The sequence below is a fragment of the Saimiri boliviensis genome, chromosome 1 (assembly GCF_048565385.1).
Source record: "Saimiri boliviensis isolate mSaiBol1 chromosome 1, mSaiBol1.pri, whole genome shotgun sequence".
In the NCBI taxonomy this organism is placed as follows: Eukaryota; Metazoa; Chordata; class Mammalia; order Primates; family Cebidae; genus Saimiri; species Saimiri boliviensis.
The window spans coordinates 181088174-181105957 of record NC_133449.1 but is presented as its reverse complement, the minus strand read 5'-3'; positions in this window follow the sequence as shown (position 1 = coordinate 181105957).

Here is a 17784-nt window from a genome sequence, read left to right as displayed (position 1 = left end):
ATTAAGTAATTTGTAACATTGGTGTTTATCATTAATATTTTAATAATAGGAGGAAATATTTCAACAACAAAATAAATAATAGTTATATAGAAATATAAGTAATGTATAAAATTGCAGATTATAAGGAAAATTGCAACCATATGAGGAAATGATATTACAATGACATATGTAAGCAAATAGAGGGAGATAACACATCCAGAAGTAAAAAACCTGAAGACCCTCAAATTTCAGACTACAGATGAGGTGTTTCAGGGCTTGCTCAGGTGTTCGGGTGATGCACACTTAACTCCCATAGCAATGGGAAATGCTCGTTTAAGCTGTTTGTATGATTCCTATTGGCATTGTGTTAGTAACCAGTGGACTTCTGAATTTGTCATGAAGCACCTTGGTAGCCATTTAACTTAATAGGTTCTTATTTAATTTCCACAAGATTCCCTGGAGATCAGAGAGTTTCCTGAGGCACATGACTAATTGAGAAGGCTCTGGGATTTCAATACTGGCCTAGATTCTCACTGACACTAGGAAGCAATGAGGTGGGAGGGAAAGAAATCAGTTTCTCAAGTACCATGTAAAGGAGAGAGTATTTTCAGCACCTACCTAGAGCTAGGAAGCACTTCACAGGTACTGTTCTGCACCAGCAGCAGCAGCATACCCTGGGAGCTTGTTAAAAATGCAGTTCTCAGGTTTCCTCCAGACCTACCTATGGAACTAGAAACTCTAGGGGTAGGGCTCAGTAATCTGTGTTTTAACAAGCAGATTGTTAAATCTAATCCCAAAATTTGAGAACCACTGACCTCTCTATCTGCCAGTAAAGCATATTGCATTGATTTCTGTGTTCAGAAAACAATAGTCAAATTAGCGGTTAACTTTCCAAAAGTGGGAGGGAGATGGAAAGGGAAAAGAAGGAAGGCAAAGAAAGTTAACAGAAAAAGAAGAAATTAACTTGATTATTTTTCTCCTTTAAAAAATATGAATATAATTCTTTTTTGATCTTTTGTGGCTTAAAAAAAAATGTATTGCCTCTAGGTTAGGAGCCTAGAGACTCTCGTGAGGCTGTGAAAAAGTTTCTAGGGGTTTATGAGCTTCCTAGGCACCGTCCCTGTGATTACATTTTTATCATGAGGTCAATAGTTCAGCCTTAGCTAACTTACTGTAGTCTGAACAGCTAAGTTTATAATACCAAGCATGTTCATCAAAGTCAAATTAGATTAAGGCAAAATGCATTGGCTGGGAGTGATTTAAAGCAAACACCAATGGACAGAGTTACTTTAATTCAAAAATTTTGTTTCCTCAACTCTAGCACTGTCTTTCGTATTTTTAAAGTTTATTCAGGTATGCCAAAATATAGGATCACCATGTGACAAGTGCCAAATGGGACAGGATGCTGTGATAATGTGTAAACCAAGCAAACAATGATGTGTGATTTTTATCTAAATTCCAAAGGCCAGTGTAAATACCACAGATTACCAGATGCAATGAATCGTAGTGAATACCTCAAAACCCCTTTTCTCAGCTGTTATTTTGTATCACACTTTTGAGTATGCTCTCCTTTTGACTTCTGCCATCTCACATATTCACACTATAATTACCACTAACATTTGCTTTACTTGATAGACTGGATGTCCTTGAAGTCTAAAGACAGTCTTACTGATGAGAATCTAGCTTTTGTGGAACTTCAGAACTTCCTTCCATCCCATAACACAACTCAAGCTCAATCATGCATAGATTCTTTCCTTAAAATCTTGTTGAATTTGTTCACAAATTAATTTATCTTAAGTCTTCATTATGTAGATAACTATTAAATTATTTTCTCTTATTTATAACATTTAAAAATTGACAGCAACTGATATTTCCAAGTGTGGCTTCATCAATGTATCTTGCATAGTTTAAGGTGTGATAGTGCCTCATGTACACAGCTAACTTTCTGTATGTATTCATATGTGTACTTGCATTAAATAACTTTTGCCTACCTTCTGTTGTGAAAATGGCCTATAGTTTTATGACCAACCTCTTCCCACTGCTTTCTCTCAAGAGTCCTCTTTCTCACTTTGTATCTTTTCTATCAATTTATAAACTTTTTCTACTTATTTATCCTACCAGTCCCCTAGGTCTATGTTCATCTTCAAGTTTAGCTCCTTCTGGGAAAAAAAGAAGTAGGCCTCCCTTGACTTTGCATCCTTTTATAGGTACCATTCCATCTGACTATAGCCAAGATTCTTGAAAATCTTCTATGCCCTTGGCAGATTATGAGGTCAAGAGATCAAAACATTCTGGCCCACATGATGAAACCCTGTCTCTACTAAAAATACAAAAATTAGCTGGGTGTGGTGGCGTGCGCACCAATTACTTGAAAGGCTGAGGAAGGAGAATCACTTGAACCCAGGAGGCGGAGACTGCAGTAAGCTAAGAAAGGGCTCATGTACTTTGTAGGGACATGGCTGAATCTGGAAACCATCACTCTCAGCAAACTGACACAAGAGCAGAAAATCAAACACCGCATGTTCTCACTCATAGGCGGGTGTTGAACAATGAGAACACATGGACACAGGGAGGGGAGCACTATACACTGGGGTCCATTGGGGGGAAATGAAGGAGGGAAGGGTGGTGGGGAGGTGAGGAGAGATAGCATGGGGAAAAATGACAGATATAGGTGAGGGGAAGGAAGGCAGCAAATCACACTGCCGTATGTGTACCTATGCAACAATCTTGCATGTTCTTCACATGTACTCCAAAACCTAAAATGCAATTTAAAAAAAAAGTCTTCTATGTCCTTGTTACTTCCATTTCCAAACTTCTTTGCATCTTAACTCATTGAAATCTTATATTTTGAGGCCATAATGATGTTAAAATTGCTCTTTAGAAGTTCTTAATGATAAACATATTGGTAAATCCAATGGCTTTTCAGTATTTTCTATTTAGATTTACAGGCTTTATTTGACATTTTGAGCACCTATTTTTCTTGAAACTCTAATGTCTTGACTTCTTGACAATATCTCCCATTTCTCCTCTGTTGCATCTCAAAGGCCTTTACCCCTCATTTTCAATTCACCTCTTAAACATTGAAAGATCTCAGGATTTCAACCTATTGTATTTCTGATAATAGCAAATGTCATCATTATCCCTCCACCTAATCACTCAAGTCAGAAACTGTTCCTTTGCTTTTTACGTAAGACCTTAAAATATATCTCTTAATTATCTTCCTTCATTGATTATTGTTTCTCAGCATCATTCACCACCTTGCTAATTCATAGTCATTATTCAATAGTCATCAGGGACTTTGATTTTTACCAGGAAATCTTCCCTACTCCCTAATTAGTTTCCTAACAGAACTGCCTTAAGCAAAACTTGTGGTATTAAAGTTACTGAGTCTCTGACTGCACATTTTTTATTCACACTAAGAAAAGCAACCAAAATCCTTTGAATTATGTAAGACTAACTCTCTTAAGAACATTTAAGTTCTGGTAGATGTATCGCAGAGCCTGCAACCATCTGTCTCTGTTTTCACTCTCAAGTATAACCAAGCATAACAACTTACGAAACTGAGATGGAGAGGAGTAGTCAAATTAGCCTACAATTCAACATTATTTGCATGCTATGTAAACTGCCAGCTATTTGAGAACAGATCCAAAGAGCAACAATAGATCCTAGGAAACCTAAGAAAAAGTGGAATTTGTCTTCTGTACATATCCATCTTCATTTTTGCAGTTCCTTTCAGCTTCTTGGTGCTTCTTTCATATCATAAGTATGTGGAATTAACTTGAACAAATTGCTATCATTTTATCTATTATTACTATATTTTTGCTTAGGCTTAGCTAAGTTAAAAGAAGCTGATATTAATCATCCTTGTATAAGACATGTGACCATTTTAACATGGATGAAATTGGGTCCTGAGAAAATGTGTAGAAGGAATCCACTGAATTCTTGACTTATAAATATTAAAATTAAGTGCTAAAAATGTCAATAAAATAATGCTCAAAAATGTTAAAGCCTGTAAATATGAAATATAATACCAATGATTGAATTCGGAGATTCTCTGACTTTTAATGAGATTTCTATACTATTCTTTTTAAAAAGTTTAAGAATTGGAGAAACATTTTAATTTGGTTTGAAAGAGGTAAAATGATAGCCTTTATGCCAGGTTAAAAAGAGAGAGAGAGAGAGAGGAATTCCTTTAACTAATAGCAGCAAACTAGATAATTAAGGCAATCTTCCCACTGAAAGAAAACCTTCAAAAAATGCTTTAAAAAGTTCACTCTACCTGATCAGGACCTTAACAAGGTACTAATGAATTACTGGTTGAGAAAGGAGAAATTCAGGAATGGCTTCAGTGGCTGCTTTGGTCCAGGACCCTTTGATCACCCCAGAAGTGTTGCCGGAGAAGCTCAACAGCACTGTCGAAAGAATTTTTAAGGTATGATGACAAAAGTTGAACTCCAGAGCCCGTCAGTAGTGGGGACTTGAAAATACACAATCCTTTAGATTAGGGCTCAAAAGATTACATTCTAGGGAGAAAAGTAAACCGGAAATGAATCAGCTCTTGTAGAGACTGCAGAATAGCTTTAAGTCAGCTGAGAACTTCTAAAAGAAATCCCAGTTCTAGCACTTAATACATTTATATTTAATGCAACTAGTATTTGAGTTTATAACGACATCAATAGTGTTTGTGTTAAAGCCTATAATCTTGCCATTTGCTGTATATATAACCTGCCTCTTTGTTGTTCCTTTTTCTAATATTTGACTTCTTTTACCCATTTATTTTTCCTCTAACATGAATTTTACCTTCATAGAAGTTTCAGTTGCTTAAATCTATGGACTGAATGAAATCTATCATTAGTTTCAGTAAAGTTTTAGGTATTATCTTTTCAGATATTTTTCTGTCTCATTTTCTTTTCTTTCTTCTAGAACTTCAGTTAAATGTATGTTAGAATTTCTTGAGAAATACAACTTACGTAAATGGATACAAGAAGAAATTGCAAATGTGAGTATTCTTATATTGAGTAAATTCAATCTATAATTAAAGACAATATACAGCAAAAATAATTAGGATATTGTCATCATGACGTAAAGAGTGAAATACAACAGTGATGAGGGTTGGAAACACAGAAATATACCTGAGCACATAAGAAGTTTGAGTTGTGATGAAAGAAGCACTGAAGAATGGTGAGAAAATGATATTGATTACCAATTGTTATGCTAGGAAAATTGAATATTCATATGGAAAAATAATAAAATGTGTTTTAATACCATAAGCCATAAGCAAAAGTTAATTACAAATTGATTGCAAATTTAAATGTGAGGGCAATAAAGTTCTTAAATTATATAATATCTTTATGAACTAAGGATATGAAAAATTTTAAACAGAACCCAAACACTGATTATTAATATGAAGGAAAGGATTAATATCTCTAATTCAGTTAAAATTGAGATCTTAACCAGTACCAGACACAGAAAAGACATACAAAATGGAAAAAAATTGAGATCTTATATTTCTTCAAAGTAATTAAAATGAAAATTTATGCCTCAGAGTTTTATTAGAAAGCACTTGTCCTATGTGTATAAATATATACATATAGCTATATGTTTAAAAAGAGACAGAGAGAACTCACTTTATTGAAAAGCATAGGTAATACTAACTAAATATCTAGAATGACAAAATGTGAAAACCTTATATTAGTAAAATAGCCTATTTATTTTTGTATTTCACAAAGTACAAAAATAATATTTTGTACTTTTTGTGCATGAATAATTTAATATTACAGTCATGATATTCATGCAATTTTGGATTTTTTAACAAATATATTTTTGTTTCCTACATTCTCTATTTTTAAAGTCTTCATAGATCTAGGTAGTAAGATATTATTTACATATAACAATATTTGAAGGTATTATAAGTTAATCTTTTAAAGAAAAGAAAAAAATGATACCTAATGATAGAGTCTCATTTATGAATACAAAAAAGCATGGCACAAGTGAATGACATATGAGAAATATTTATTTAATGAAACAGTTTTAAACACTTTATATGTTTTATGGTTTCCATTATAAAAACTGAATAGATTAAAAGCAATCCAGTAGGAGAAAAGCTTTCACGTTTTAAACTTTGTGACAACCTTCAATGAAATAAGAATTTTTCTGAGCTAAAGCCTTAATATTTAAATTAATTACCCTCCTATTTTGTTTGGACAGTGGAAGAGTAAGTTCATCACGCTAAAGCAATATAAAATATTTAAAATATATTAGTATAAATTATGAAAAATATTTAATTGGAAGAAGAAAATTTGTTATTTGTTTTAAAATTCTAGAACATTAGAATTAAACTCATACTATTCAAGCTGTAACACAATTCTTATTTAAGATTTATCATGGAATATATTGCAATCAATCTTAATAAAAATATTTGTCTCAAATATAATGTAAGGTTATGGCTGGGGCAGCTAAATTCTATTCTACAAGTCTTATAACCTTGGATAACTTCTCTGGGTCTAAATATCCTTTATTGTATAAAGATGTTTTTATGACAAGGGTTACAAGTATTATTTATATTGCATTTTCTATATCTCTGTACATGTACAGATAAATGTAAATATTAAATGATAAGGCATTCCTCTGGCTAAATTGGTTTTTTCAAATTTTATATTAAATGCTTTGCCATTCACATAAACTTTTTCTTGGTAATAATATTCTACATTATTTCCAGTACAAAAGGGGCTATTTGATTTTAATAATTACTAATTACTGAAAATAATTACTTGTCAGTACTGTGATCTTTCAGAGTACAAGAATATCCAAACAAATTATATTCTTCTATTTTTTAACTTTCAATAATTGCAGCTAGATACGTACAAATATTAACACAGACAAATCAGCAGATGATATTGTTAACACAGAGACCCTGGTTCTGTAAGTTTCAGGACCCAAGAGTCAGCTTATCTACCAAACTCTCAGATGATGCCCACGCTGCTGGTGTACAGACTACACTTTGATAGCAAGGGAGAGCTTCCCTTACTTGCTTCCATTTAAAAGTTCCCCATGCTTTTTTATTCTCAAGGGCTACTCCTTATGGTGTGTGGCATTCTGTACTTCTCCCTAGATTGTCTCATCATTTCTTGATGTTATTCCTGTTGAAGAACAGTATAATCTGCATATTAAAAAATATCCCGTGTTCTCTCATTTAGAATTGATTTACCAGCCATTGTGTCACAGTTATTGGAAACAGTTGTGATATTAGGTATTTTCCTTTAACCAACATTTTCCATCTTTAAAAAAAAAAAATCTCTTTCTTTTTATAGATCTAATTTCTGTAAAGGGAAGTCTCTGTTGGGACAAAACAAACTAGATGCCAGAAGTGCAGATATTAGACTTGAGTCCAAATGAGCTCAGGGGCTGCCAATTGCACAGGCAGGAAGAAAACGAGGAGAAAATAGATGAGAACTACATTTGCTGAAGGAGTCTTAGAGTTTAAATCAGTCAGCCCACAAGGGAATTTCATTTTGCAGATCTAGAAACTGAAAGACTAGCCTAAACTAAAAAGCAAACTGTGTCATATTCTAGGGCCTATCTGTCTTTACATGCTACTTCCAGTTTTAAATGTGTTACATTAATTTGACAAAGTAGTGCCTAGTGGGAGCTCCTTCTGTCTGTCTTTTCCAGGTATCATCCTATGACTAGTTCAGGACGAACGAAGTACAAGGTACCTCGTGATCCTGCTCATTGGGCAAGCTCACGGAAAAAAAAAACTCTGAATTGGTAGTTTGCAGCAGTTCTTAACTTTCTGAACTGGTCTCCTGCTGCTTCCACCTTATCATGGTTGCCTGTTTCTGCTATACTAACGTATGTGTGTGCATGTGTACTGGAAGTTAACTTGTCTCCTTTTTGTTGTTGATAAGTTTTTTGTTGATAAATCTCCATATGACAAGTAGCCACATCCAAACTTGAGACAGAGCCTGGTAAATTTAACACAGTGGTCCATAATACTGAGCTATGACTGCGTGTGATTTTGGGGTTGTCTTTCTTGGGGTGGAAATATATATATTCTGTGTATGGAAGAGGGTATGAACCAATTGAACCAATATCTGGTAATCAGAATAGTGGCCGCTGGTAGTCACTATGCTGTTTATCAGACATTTCCAGTTCACCTCTTTCCAGGCATATCATGGAAGGCACATCAGTTCTCCTTGAAGTTATCAGTGGCCATGAGATTTGCCTTAGACAACCAAATGTGTTCAGAAATGATGTACAGTTGACCCTCAATAGCACATTTTTGAACAGTACGAATTGATGCATGTATTTTCTTTGACCTCTAACACCCCAAGACAGCAAAATTCACCCCTCCTCTTCTTCCTTAGGCTACTCAATGTGAAGACATTGAGGAGGAAGAGTTTTATAATAATCCACTTCTACATAATAAATAGTAAATATATTTTCTCTTCTGTGATTTTCTTAATATTTTCTTTTGTCTATCTTTATTGTAAAAATATAGTAGATAGTATATATGTAGCATAAAAACTATGCATTAATTGACTATTTTATAGTATAGGCTATTAGCTTACTTTTGGGAGACTCAAAAGTTATACATGAATTTTTTGGCTGCATATTGGTGCCCCCCAACCCATACATTGTTCAAGAGTCAATTGTATATCAATTTGAAGAGGAAGTTCTGGTATTCATATAGTGGGTAGCTCCTGAGTAACTACATTGGGCAGAGACTATATGACATAAGCAACAAAGCATTTTTATTGGGTTAAGCCATTATTATTAGGGTTACTTGTCACTGCAATATGACCTAGTATCTCTGCACTTTAATTTGCTTAATCTCTGTCCTCCTAGTCCTTTCTGGCTCTTTTCATCTTTTTTTTTTTTTCCTCTCATGTCTCACCTATTTCCTTTAAGCTGTAGTGCTTGTTTCAATCTGTATCTTATAACTGAGTGATGGGTGAGTTGACCTTTGAAGAGCACCTTAATAGTCAATACATAAATAGCCATCAATATCAATTCTTAAGGTCAACCCTGGTAGATGTCATATATTACTTAATAAAAATTCATACTGGCAATATGAATTATCTCTATGTAATCTGGAAATGACTCACATTAGCTAATGACTGTCCTTCCAAGTACTGGCCATATGTTTTTGTTGTAAATACTATTAACTGATGGACTGCAGCCATCATCTAAATTAGCAGATATTTAAGCCTAGATGAGCAGCATGAAAATCCTCGACAGTTGGCAACATGTTTAGAGTCTGTTGTCTTTAGTTGCAAGAAAAGTGAACTGCAAGTGGTTCTGTGACTTGTCTTCCTTTGATTTAAGTGGAATATACATTTGTCCTCAGACATACATTTAGTGAACCACATGTATAAATCACAATGAAAACAACTTGGAAAGAATTATAATTTCCCACCAGAGTAAACAAATATTAGTTTAATTTTTTTTGAGACAGAGTTTTTGCTTTTGTTACCCAGGCTGGAGTGCAACGGCACGATCTCGGCTCACCGCAACCTCCGCCTCCTGGGTTCAGCAATTCTCCTGCCTCAGCCTCCTGAGTATCTAGGATTACAGGCACGTGCCACGATGCCCAGCTAATTTTTTGTATTTTTAGTAGAGATGGGGTTTCACCATGTTGACCAGGATGGTCTCGATCTCTTGACCTCGTGATCCATCCGTCTCGGCCTCCCAAAGTGCTGGGATTACAGGCGTGAGCCACCGCGCCCCGCCTTATATTAGTTTAATTTTTAACTTTATTTGTTAAACAACTTATGAAGGCCACAATATAGACAATGATATTTGAGACACTTATATCTTACAATGAGTTTAGTTTTGAGAACATATATAGAACCCTTCAAATCAGAGTAAAAGTTAAATACAAATATGAAAGAAATAGTTAATGAAATATGAAATCTAAATGTCCAATAAACATATGAAAAATGTTTAACCTCATAATTTGTCAGTGAAAGGAAAATTAAAACCAGAGAAAGAGATCATTAAACATAGGATTGGCAAAAGGAAAAGGTGCAAAACACTTAAAATAATTGGCAAAAGTATATGGAAAATTGAACCTTATGTATTCCTAGAGGAATATAAATTCAATAAGAGAATGCTTTGCCTATATTTAATAAACTTCAGTATTATCACATTCTATGACCTAGAAATTTTGCTTCTGATAATATATGCTAGAGAATCTATTACATATGTTCATGGGAGATATGTAAAAGAATTTTACTTGCCATGTTTCTTTGTGATAGCAAAACGTTGGAAACCCCTTAACATCCATCCAACTATGGTGATGAATGAACGGACTGTATTATATTCATTCAATGAAATACTACAGAACTGTTAAAATAAATAAGCCAGATCTAGAAAATCAATGCAGATATGTATTAGATACATAATATTTCATGGAAAAAACTTAAGAGTGGATACCATTCCAACTAAAAAATTCTAAATATTATATTTTATGTAAACATACTTGTATAAACAATAAAATACATAGGACGGATATACACAAACTCAAGAAATGGTTTTCTCTGAAATAAAGGCAGAGTATCAGGATTGTAAAAGGAATTTCAACAATATCTGTAATATTTTATTAAAGTTTTAGGTAAAAGAACAAAAAAGCCTGAGTAAAATAGTCACTACGAATATTCAAAAATACAAAAAAATCAAAAGTAAAAAATTATATATTATAGTGACTAAAAGTTTTTAACCTAGTTAAGTGTATCAGTATTCCAAATGTCTCCTACTTTTAAAATTTAAAACATTTTATAAACATTTTCCTGTAGTATTATGTAGCCTTTTCAATAATAACTTTTAAATGTCTGTAGTCTATTCTACTGAGTGCAGATGCCATGATTAACTTATTCATATATTTAGGTAACTCTGGTTCAGCAGGAAGATCTGTAATAGATATAGTTGTATATAAAACTTTAAATATAGTAATAATAGTAATTATTTATTAAATCATTACTGTGAATGAGTACTTTAGTTAATACTTTAAACATAATATTTCATTTAATCCCACAAAGTCCCTTTGAGATTTAATTATCTGAACTGTAAGATGAGATAATTTGTAACTTGGCTAAGAGCCCCAGTTTGTAAGGGCCAGAGACAACATTCAGATCTGAGTCTACCTGTGTGTCCCTGAAGCTTGTGTGCTGTCAGTACTGGGTCTAATTATCCTTCTACCATGCTTGTGGTATAATATTCAGGCATATTTCTTTTGAAGGTTCTACATGGGAGAGATTGTTAGTTAATCAGAAAAAGCTCAGTTTCTCTTGTTTTAGGACATATACCTAAACTACATTCCCAGTCTCTCTTACAGGTAGGTAGGTGTATGATGAGTTTTTATCAATGAGCCAGGAGAAAAGATAGATATTCCTTCTGGATTAAAGCTCAAAGTGAGTATATCTTACTTGAGCAAAAAGGAAAAAAACAGTCAAAGATTTTAAGGGGCAGGGACTTCATGTCTCCCTAGTCCAAAATTTATGGGGTTGCCTGCTAGGAATTTGACAAGTTTGAGTCCACAGACGTTTAGTTTACAAAACCCTTTCCTAGGATCTAGGGCTTGTAGAGGTAGCTATAAATAGCTAGGTTATTGAGAGTACAGGAATCTAGCAAGCTGTTTTGGAAGAGTCTGTATTTACAGGTGAAAAAAGATAAGAAATATCTAGAAAGGTTTGTGTACTGCTTATTTCCAACTCAAATGTGGTATTCTTTTGATTGATTAAGAATCCATTAGTTCAGAAAATATCTCAACTGCATACAGTCTGTACAGCATACTTTTCTCATATTACTTTAAAAGCCCTGCACTTAAACTGATTGTGTATGTATAAGATGATAAAGTACACAATGAAACAAGGAGTCCTGCCAAAGATGAGAAAGTGGGGAAATTCCAAAACCTAGGCAGACTGCCTTTAAAGGAGAAACGTCTTGTCATTTGACTTCTATCCTGGCATACTCTGTCTGGGGAATTCTCCAATATGAATTATTTTTTCACTTCAGCAACTTTTTAAGGTCAAATTTGTACAGAGTTCAAATCTAAACAAGTCCCCTTAGTGATTAGCATATCTTCAGTAAGTTGTATAATCTCTCTCTGCCCCAATTTTCTCATCAGTAAATGACAATAATCACAAAACTCAATGGCTGTGTGATTAAGTGAGTTATATCTATAAAATACCATAGTAGGCTGAATTACAGCTCACAAATATATCTGGTCCTAATTCCTGAATCCTCAAACTATAAATGTTACTTTGTATGTTAAAAAGTCTTTACTGGTAGGATTGAGTTATGGATCTTGAGATGGGGAGGTTATTTGGATGAACCCTAAATGCAATCACATTGTATCCATATAAGAGGGAAGAGAGGGAGATTTGACCACAAACAGATATAGACAAAGGTAGTGTGAAGATAGAAAGTCATGTGATCATAAATGAAGTAATAGTGGTAGCCACCAGAAGTCAGAAGAGGCAAGGAATGGATTATCTTTGAGAATCTCCAGAGAGAGCAGGGCTCTGCATCTTAATTTTGGTCCAGTGACATTTATTTTGGTCTTCTGGCCTCCAGAGCTGTGAAAGAAGAAATTTCTGTTGTTTTAAGTCACCCAGTTGGTGGTAATATTTTACAGTAGCCACAGGAAAAACCAATACAAATACTTAGACGCATGCTATAATATCCTAAGTGTTACAAAAGTGTTTGCTGTTAGTGTTCCAAGACAGTGGCTGGAATTTCACACTATGAGATACTACAAACAAAAACAGCTTAAGGACCATTAACTGTATATATCCAAGAAACCTGTGTCTGATTACATAACGGGGTTTCAGATAAGTTGTTCTGATGGGGAAAGCAAAGATAATATTTGGTTGGCAGTTCACCTTCTACCAGTAGACTTTAATCAGATGAAATAGGGTAGAGAAGTCTCATAGCTTTAGAGGAGGCAGCAGCCAACCTCCAAAGCCTTCTTCTACTTAATTAAGAGATCTTATTTATATTCCAGGCAACAGAATCACATGGAAGAGTGTGCACAGTATTTGTCAAAGCCTTGAAAACAGGGGTCCTAAACAGTAGCTAGAGGTAAAATTTGCTTCCCAAAGAATGGTAAGAAGCACATGCAAGAGAAGATAGTCTACTATAGGGATGTACGGGCTTCTGGAGTCAGATAAAGTGACTCCCTACTGAGTCCTTACACTGCAGTTAGTTACAAGTTACATGGCGCCAAGTAGGCCATTACACCTCTCTGAGCCTTAGTCTTCTTTGTAGACTGCTGGAGGCAGAGTGGAAGAAGGGGAAGACAACTTTGCCACATTGGATTATTGTATGAATCAAATTAAATAATGGATGTAAATTGCTTATTTTGGGCCTGATTAGCACTAAATATTCAATAAAGCGTATTCCAACAAGGTGAAACCAAAGCACTTAATTTATTCAGAAATCTAGAAAGTAGACAATTGACTTAGAAGACTAATAGAAAGTATACAATTTGTACATAAAAGTTCCCATTAACTTTTTTCTTTGTTTTAGCCCCAAAGATTATTTTCTTTACTCTCTAAGGTTTAAAAATCTAGTAGCACCAATGTTTGAGGGTAGCGTATCAGCAGTAGAGTGGTTGTTCCTGAAAAACCGTATGTGATCAAGATATTCCAATGCATTTTTTTTTAAAAAAAAAGGAAAAAAGAATCCAGCCTGTGATAGTAGATGTTGGCATCAAAGCAATATTAATTTTTCCAATCCTTTAGAAATCCTATTTTTGCCAAATTTACTCTTCAGAAAGGAGGTTATGTAAAATCACTTAAACTCTTCATAGCTAGATTTTGAAATTTAATATATGTGCAGAATTGACAATACGCACTGGCCACAGAGGCCATGTAGAAAAGCCAGAAATATATTACCTAAATAGAGAAAGCACTAGGCCTCCGTGTCTGCTTCAATCACGATGTTTATGTTTTGAAAGACCTGCCAAGATTGTGACTAGAGTAACAGAGTGGCAACTGGGGCAAGTGCGGTGTGCTTCCTTTAGTAAGCAAAGCCAAAGAGGGAATGCCAAATAAGGCTAAACTTGTATAGTATATAGCCCTTATTCTTTGTTTTCCGAACAGAAGCTATCGCCTCCGTCCTTAGTTTCAAGATACCTGCTTTTATGTCTCCGGGTGGGCATGTGACCCACTTCTGGCCAATGACATGCTAGGAGAAGTTTATAGGGGGGCTTCTGGAAAAGTTATTTTCTGTTTAATAATGGCAAATGAAGCAGAGAGTTTCTCTCCTTTGTCCTGCTCTTGTTTCCGGCCTCTGAATATAACTGTGTAATGATTAGAACTGCAGTGGCTGCCATAGGACTGTGAGAGGAAGGATTTGTAGACTTAGAGAGATGACAACCTTAGAGTATCATATTGCTCAGCTGCTGACACCACTATGGTCATCACCCTTCCGTGGACTTCTAATTATATGCAAAATAAAAACTCTTATTATTTTAGGCATTCTGTTTCTTGCAAGTAAAAGAATTTGTAAATATGATATATACAAATAAATTCAATTGTCAAAACAGTATTCAGGTTTAAGATCCCTGGAGCACACCAAGATGTAACTATAGTTGACCTTTGAAAAACATGTTTGGGCTGGATGCAGTGGTTCATGCCTGTAATCCCAGCACGTTGGGAGGCCAAGGTGGGTGGATCATCTGACTTCAGGAGTTTGAGACTAGCCTGACTAACATGATGAAATCCCCTCTCTACTAAAAAAATACAAAAAATAGCCAGGCATGGTGGCAGATGCCTGTAATCCTAGCTACGTGGGAGTCTGGGGCAGGAGAATCTCTTGAACCTGGGAAGTGGAGGTTGCAGTGAGCCAAGATCATGCCATTGCCCTCCAGCCTGGGTGACAGAGTAAGACTTGGTCCCAAAAAGAAAGACACTAGTTTGAACTGTGTCACTTAAATGCTGATTTTTAAAGTAAATAAATTAGAAAATGTTTTGGATATTTGAGATAATTTGAGAAAACTCACAAACTGTATAAATAGAAATACTGCAAAAATTAAAAAGATGGGTATGTCATCAATATATAAGATATATGGAGTTATTAGTCTATTTATTATTTACTACCACAAAATATGTACAAATCTATTGTAAAAAGTTAAAAGTTATCAAGAATTATGCACACACAGACTGAACATTGTACCATTCAAAGAGAAATGTAAACAAATATAAGGATGAAATATTAAAACATAACTGCTATAGTTAATAAACTATACTATAGTTAATAAACATACTATAGTTAATAAAAATTAACTATAGTACACACTGTACTACTGTAATACTTTTTTAGCCATGTCCTGTTGCTATCGCTGTGAGCTCAAGTATTGTATCTGCTTAAAATGCCATATGAGGCGGGCATGGTGACTCATGCCTGTAATCCCAGAACTTTGGGATGCCGGGGTGGGTGGATCACTTGAGGTCAAGAGTTTGCAACCAGCCTGGCCAACACAGTGAAACCCTGTCTCTACTAAAAAGACAAAAATTAGTGGGGCATGGTGGTGTGAGCTTGTAATCCCAGCTACTTGGAAGGCTGAGGCAGGAGTATAGCTGAAACCCAGTAGTTGGAAGTTGCAGTGAGCAGAGATTACGCCACTGCACTCTAGCCTGGGTGACAGAGCAAGGCTCTTTTCTCAAGAAAAAAAAAAAAAAAAAAAGTGCCATGTGAAGCCAGTCACTTCAATGTGAACCATTTGTGTCTTCAGTAAATTGCATATCATAGTAAAAAGTAATCTCTGCTAGATCTCTTGTATGTTTCATACTGTTTAGTGGAATATCATAAACTTTAAATAACACCATGGTCCCACACAAAGTACCACTAGTGATACTGAAAGGGTTCCTAAGAAGCAGAGAAAGGCCATGACACTACAAGAGAAAGTCAAATTGCACAATACATATTGTAGATGAGGTTGCAGCTGCAGTAGCTCACCATTTCAGACAGATAATTCCTCTTGGAAACAGACAATGTCAACTTAAGCAATCAATAAAGATAGTACTGTGAAAGGATTTTCTCTTTCTCATGAGTTTCTTAGTAACATTTTCTTTTCTCTAACTTACTTTATACCAAGAATACAGCATATAATACATATAATTATATAGTACAGTATGTAATACATATAATTTCTTGTTTATGCTATCTATCAGTAAAGCTTCTGGTCACTAGTAATTAGTAGTTAAAATTTGGCAAAGTCAAAAGTTAAACACAGGGTTTTGTCTGGGCCAGGGCTTGATTGCCCTAACCCTTGCCTTGTTCAAGGGTCAACTGCATATTATAATATCTTTGGAGATAAGGTGGGAAATGATTTGAAATTACTCAATCAGAGGATTTTTAAAATGTGAAGGAGAAAGACTCAATTCAGTTTAGATGTTCATTAATTTACTCAAGTATTATCGAGTTTCTATGATTCCCAGGAACTATACTGCTGGGAATACTCTGATGAAAGTTGGACAGAATCTCTGACTTCATTTAGTGTGTACACTTTATAAATAAACTTTTTTAAAAAAGATGACTACTGAATGGTGAATCTAATAGAAAAATAAGCATAATAAGATGATAATAGCATGGGATTCAAATGAGGGAATCTACTCTAGATAGACCTACAGGATGAGAAGGAGCCAGCATGGGAAAATTCTGGGAAACAGTCTTACAAGCAGACTAAGTGCAAGGCTCTGAAGCAGGAAAATTCTTACACAGTCCATCATGGTCAGAGCAGTATGAGTTAAGAATACATAGATGAGAGAAAAGAATAAAGGTACATATTGTAAGGCCTAGCAGGCCAAGATAAGGAAATGGATTTCACTTTATTTTAAATATAGTAGGAAGCCAGTAAACCACCAAGAAGTTTTAAGAAGAGAAGGGAGATGTTCTCACTTGTGTTTCCAACAGTCCATTCTGCTGTGTACAGCATGGACTAGGAGGGAAGAGTTAAAGCAGGAAAATCTTCAACTAGGGTGGCTGCAATGGATTACAGGAACATCAGTGATCTGAGAACGGGTTGGTAGAAGCAATGAACTTTGCTGATAAAATGAATGTTGTGGTGTGTGAGGGCAGTAAGTTAAGAATAACCCACAAGTTTCTAGCTTGGTCACTGGGCTCAAGGTATTGTCAATTTCTAAGATGGAAGATGACTTTGAAGAAAACATGTTCATAGGATACAAATCAAGTGTTCTGTCATGGTATTTTTTAGAAGTTCTGGACTACACAAGTGGAGAGGTCAAGTGGGCAGTTTGATATATGAGTCTTGCTCTGTTGCTCAGGCTGGTGTGCAGTGGTGCAATCTTGGCTCACTGCAGCCTCTGCCTCCTGGGTTCAAGTGATTCTCCTGCCTCAGCCTCCTGAGTAGCTGGTATTACAGGTACCCACCACCATGCCCAACTAATTTTTGTATTTTTAGTAGAGATAGGGTTTCACCATGTTGGTCAGGCTGGTCTCGAACTCCTGACTTTGTGATCCACCGGCCTCGGCCTCCCAAAGTGCTGGGATTACAAGCGTGAGCCACCACTCCCAGCCTGCCTTTCATTTTCAATGGGACAAGTGCCCCTGATCCTGCAAGAAGCTTAGACTCCCTCTGTGCTCTGGATTCATTATTTTCATCATTCAATTACTAGTCTTTCAGTTACCCTCTCTCCTAATGTACCAAAAATATGTTCCTTTTCTTCTGGCTAATTTTCACTAGCATTGAACAATAATATTTCCAGCATTTTCTGTCTTTAAAGAAACCTTTCTAGCCAGGTGTGGTGGCATGTGCCTGTAGTTCCAGCTACTTGAGTG